Here is a 5,931-nt window from a genome sequence, read left to right as displayed (position 1 = left end):
CACATCTTCATATGATGCACAGTCAAAATGCCCACACAATGTCGAGTGTGTGAAACACAGAGAAAACGTGGGACAAAGTTTTGGCAAGTGTTGGACGTGGTTTTGGGCTGCCCCGTCTAGGCTTTCATTTTTAACATGCGCAGCCCACGACCTCGGATGGGAGGTCCATAGGTCTGTTTGTATTTTTTTAGGGCCGTCATGTATCGACCGACCTATGGACCTCCCATCCGAGGTTTTATTTTTGGCAACCCAATTTATGTATTTTTTGAAGAAAACACAGAGGTCTGTTCTATTTTTCTCTATAAGAATAGGAACGCCAGGTCCAACTTATGTTTCCCTTCTAACTATATTATATATATTTAAATTATTTTATATATTATATATTATTTTTATTGTCATCATATATTTAACAGATACTTACATATGTAAGAAAACAATATCCCACATCTTATTAACTTATAAAAATAATTTCTTAACGAATAAAATCCTGCATTGTTTTGGCACGAAAATCCTAGTGATTGTGTACAAAAGCTTGGTAAGATTTAAGGACGAATGTAATAATATCACTTATTATTTAAATATATTTATAACAAAATGCTCAGCCCCTTTTTATTTTTTGATAACATTGCTGGCCCAACCCAACATTATAATTAGAATCAGCGCAGCAAAATCGTGTATTTTGAGAAAGTGCAAATGGCCTGTAATTTTTTAGGAAATAAAATAAATGGGCCGCATGGACGCTACATTATTTGTTCACCCAGCCCAGCTAATGGTTGTAATTCAAAAAAAGATCAAATTGACTGTAAATTCTACCGCGAAAAAAAAGACTATAAATTCTGAAAAAATGAGTTGAATACGTGCCACATTTTTGGAGGCTGAAATGTGGGCCAATAGGTCGAAGCCAACGCAAGTCGTTGTCAATTTAGTCAACAAATGATTCTGACATGTTAGCCGTTGGATTTACATCCAACGACCGGCATCCATCTTCAATCTCTCGTCTTCTTCCTCCAGCGCCGCCGGGACCACCTCCCGCCTCCTGCTGCTAGCAGCTCTGCTTAGCACACTTCGCTATGAAGCGCTACTCCACCGTTGGCCAGGCCATCCCTTCACCCCTCCACACCTCCTATTCTTCTCCACCGACTGTCGAACCACACCGCACTAGAACCAGTTAACCCTCATACACCTCTCCGTCTGCGACTCAACTCCCGCGTCTTCCCATCTCCGGCTCGTTGCTGTCCGGGGCCTCGCCGTCGTCCACCACCTTGGATGCGCTCGGCGCGGCGTGGTCAACGAACGACACCATCGGAAGTAGACTGTCCGTGGAGAGGCTGACAGTTGGGTCCACGGCCGCACACAAGGAAATGTCTCCTTATTACGTGCAAAATAATGATTCCTTCACCTGACATCTGGGACCCATCGGAAGGGCCTCTGTATTTCGCGAAAATAACGTGCCCCCACTGACATATCGAACCCAGCAGCTATCTTCGCACGCAAGGAAGTGCCTCCTTATTACGCACAAAAAATGAATACTCCCCCTGCCAGCTGGAACACAGCATAGTGGGAGGCTGACTTGTGGGCCTACCAAGTTGACGGGGACGGAGGGCTTTCTCAACTTAGTCAATATGAACGATTCTAGCTCCTGTTACCATACGATGTTCATCCAACGGCCGTAGTGCTTCTTCAACCTCTGGTCTTCTTGCTCCAGCCGCCCAAACCAGCGCCGGTCATGTCGCGTGCTCCTGCCTCCCGTGGCGGGCTGTGATGTCGCGGAGGCCTCACCGCCCCCTACTACTCCCACCGCTGGCCAGGCCATCCCTCTACTCACCCACACCTCCTGTTATTCTGCGGCGACAGAAGCCTCACACTGCAGCCGAACCAGTGAACCCTTGTACTCCTCTTCGCGTGGGCATCCACTACTGCGTCTTCCCCGGCTCCGAGTTGTCCCCTTCCTAGTCCTTGCCGTTGTCCACCGCCGTGGTGCTCTCGGCACGACGTGGTCAACGTGCTCAAGGAACGACTTCCATCGGACGTGGACTGTATGTGGAGAGGCTGACAGCTGGGTCCACGGACGCAGCAAGGAAGTGCCTCCTTGTTACGCGCAAAATAATGATTCCTCCACCTGACAGCGGCGACCCACCGGACAGGCCATCGTATTTCGTGAAAAAACGTTTCCCCCTGACTGCTGGGACCCACCAGCTACATCTTCGCACGCAAGGAAGTGCGTCCGGGCAAAAAACGATTCGCCCCCCTGACTGCTGGGACCCACCAGCTATATCTTCGCATGCAAGGAAGTGCGTCCGGGCAAAAAAACGATTCGCCCCCCGACTGCTGGGACCCACCAGCTACATCTTCGCACGCAAGGAAGTGCCTAACAGTCGGGACCCACCTGGTCGAAGCGTACGTAGCGTTGTCATTCTGGTCGCGAACGTGTACGTACATATATACTCGTGGATGTAGAGGCGCGCACGTGTCGTAGTAGAGGTGCGCACGTAGCATGTACACGTACGTACAGCGGCCAGGGTGGAGGAAAAAAATACGGCCACGTATGTGTACATACGGGCGGGGTCTCGAACGCCTACTCGCGCATACGTACGGCGAGGGCTCATGTACATGGCTGGGTCGGAACGGAGAAACAGCGTCGTCGTGTTCATGGGGAGGCAACGGAATGCATCGTGTTCATGGGGAGGCAACGGAATGCGTCGTGTTCATCGGGAGGCAACGGAACGAGCCAACCGGCTGGGTCGAAACGGAATGCGTGGTTGTGCTCATCGGGAGGGCTTGGACGGAACAGGCGATGGAAACGAGGCCTGGCGTACCGCACAACGGAGGAAACGGACCTCCTATGGTCGAAACGGGGGTCCTGTTGATCAGGAGGGGTGTGGTGTACTGCAAAAGGGAGGAAACGGACCTCCTACGGTCGAAACGGGGGTCCTATTGATCGGGAGGGGTGTGGCGTATCACAAAATGGACGAAACGGACCTCCTACGGTCGAAACGGGGGTCCTGTTGATCGGGAGGGATGTGGCGTACCGCAAAACGGACGAAACAGACTTGTGTTGGAGCGCTACGGTCGAAACAGGGGTCCTGTTCATCGGGAGGGGTGTGGCGTACCGCAAAATGGGACTCCACTGGATACTGTTCATCTCCACCGTCGACCTCCTCCAGCCTCCACGGGCTCCTGTTCATCCAGCCTCCACGGGCTCCTGTTCATCCAGCCTCCACTACGCGCTACTCCACCGGCTGCTGTTCAACCACCCCTCCACCGTCTACTGTTCATCCAGCCCTCCACACCACGGGGTCCTGTTCAACCACCCCTCCACGGGCACCCCTCCACCGTCTACTGTTCATCCAGCCCTCCACCACACCATGGGGTCCTGTTCATCCAGAGGCAACGCCACCGCTCACTGTTCATCCAAACCCCCCGCAACGCTCACTGTTCATCCAATCGATCGGCTTCAGTTAGCAGCAGTAGCGAAGGAATCGCTCGATCGGGTTCAGTTAACAGCCATCGATCGATCACTTGGGTTCAGTAACGCGTAGCCTGCAGTGCAATCGCTCGGGTTCAGTTAGAGCCCAACGCCTAGCTCGGGTTCAGTTAGAGCCAACGCCTTGCACACACGCGCGTATGTGTACGAGAGAAACGCGCATCGCTCAGCCCCGACCTCCCACCGTAATCGGGAACTCCCCGAAATTTTCCTCGCCCTTGCTTCTACCACGGTTTTTTCCGTCAAGGACGGCCCAAAGAATGTCATGCAGCTGCGTCTCCGGCCCGCCCAGGACGAAAAGCCCATTTTCTGTCATGATTTTTTGTCATAGAAGTAGGAGCCCACCACATCTATGATGATACCGGGTTTTGTCACAATTATCGTCATAGAAGTGTCATATGTATGACAGAAAAAAATTCCGTTCGGCCCAAAATGTTACGGATGTGTCTTTTTTTTGTAGTGCCACTAGGTGTAGTCCCCGAGACCGCGATCGACTACTGGCAGTCGACTGGGGTCTAAGAATCTTTTTTTTCATACTCATTGGGCAGACCATGTTGAGTGGAAAACCGGACCAGTGGGAGCACGCCAAGTGCACCCACTGGGTGTAGTCCCCGAGACTACTGTTGAATGTTTGATTCGGCGGTAGTATTAGAGCAATTTTCGCTATGATTGACCTTTGTTTCTGTCGACTGACATATCTTATTTGCTGACCACAGAAATCTTGTGATCTTGGGGCCCAATTTGCTGAATTGGAGAAGAAGCAGATCAGCCTCAACCTCGACCTGGAGCTGGCCAAGAATAACTCGTCGACTGTCCACCTTATGACTTTTTTTAGTCCCTTGAACCGAGTGACTCCACTCGAACAGATGTGCGTAGTGAAAACCGCCAACTCCAAGCTCATATGAAGAATGTTATTTCTTTAGGGAAAATGAAGCAGGCTTTGGAGAAGAAGGATCCAGACCTTGCCGCAGCACAAAAGGAGGCGTGAGAGAAAACAGCACTTGCTGATAAGAAGTTGGCCTCATTCAATAAGTTGGAAGAGGAGAAAACTCCAAGTTGAAGATTGCTATTGCTGAAGCCAACAAGGAGGTTGCGAGGCTGAAGAAGGACAAGGATACCTTGACTGACAAGGTTGGAAATATCATGATGAAGAAGGGCGAACTGGAGGCTTATCTGGGACGGCTTGCTGAGAAACTGATCCTGAAGCTTGAAGGTACTTCCTCTCATCCGATTGATTTGCCATTGTTGACTCATTATTGAACTGTTGACTCACCGCTTTTCCGACTGTGCAGAACTCTTTCAAGACTTTGAAGCGGAGACTGGGCGGATCGAGACATGTCTTGACCCCATAAACTCTCCTGTCAAAGATGATGTCGTGATGAACATGCTGCGATTGGATTCTCGACTAGACAGTGCTGTGGATTATCTTGCTCGTCTGAAGGTGGCGATGTTGCGGATTTACACTGAACTCTGGCCCCGAGCGGAACTCCAGAACGATCTCGAGTCTCTGATGACTCGACTGAATGAAATCCCTGGTCGAGTGCAAGAGTGGAAGAAGTCGTCTGCTCGCTGTGGCGCCGATGTTGCTCTGTTGTTGGTCCGATTCCACTACAAGGATGTTAGAGAAGACAAGCTGGCGGCTCTCAAGGTTGCTAATACCAAGAAGCTCAACTTCCCTTCCTTCATGGACACCTTCATCGATGCCGCCACTCGTATCGCAGACAGCATCGACCTTGACAGCTTCGTCGAGCCAGCAAGTCCTCCTCCTGCCGAGTGAACAAACATTATGCCCCACCTTTATTTGCCTCGGAATGTCGAGTGGTTTTGTAACTGTTAAACTCTTGTAGGCCTGATGCCTGAGTACTTCTGCCCGCTGTGGTCCTGAACCTTTGCGGGATTTATCTGAACTTGGTTTTCTTTGAATATGATGGCTTTGCCTTTATCGCTTTCGGATGTTTTTTCTATTCTGAGTGGAACTTGACCCTCTCACTCTTCGTCGAGTGGCTCTGATGATGTGATCGATCGACACCTCGTCGTCCTTGTGGATCGGGATGGAGCGCACATTGTACTCGTGACGCATCTCTGATGATGTGTTCAGTCGACACCTCGTCGTCCTTGCAGATTGGGATGGAGCGTACGTTGTACTTGTGACGCAGCTCTGACGATGCGTTCAGTCGACGCCTCATCGTCCTTATGGATCGGGATGGAGCGTACGTTGTACTTGTGACGTAGCTCATAGGATCTTTGTGACTTAGGCGAGTACGGGGTCGCGGGTAAGCTCCCGAGTGGGGAGGGTTGCTCTCCACTCGAAGCGTTTTTTAACTTAGGCGAGTACGGGGTCGCAGCTAAGCCCCCGAGTGGGAGGATTGCTCTCCACTCAGAGCATTTTTTAACATAGGCGAGTACAGGGTTGCAGCTAAGCCCCCGAGTGGGAGGATTGTTCTCCA

This window comes from Triticum dicoccoides, chromosome 2A (genome assembly GCF_002162155.2).
Source record: "Triticum dicoccoides isolate Atlit2015 ecotype Zavitan chromosome 2A, WEW_v2.0, whole genome shotgun sequence".
NCBI lineage: Eukaryota > Viridiplantae > Streptophyta > Magnoliopsida > Poales > Poaceae > Triticum > Triticum dicoccoides.
Note: the sequence above shows the minus strand (reverse complement) of the source record.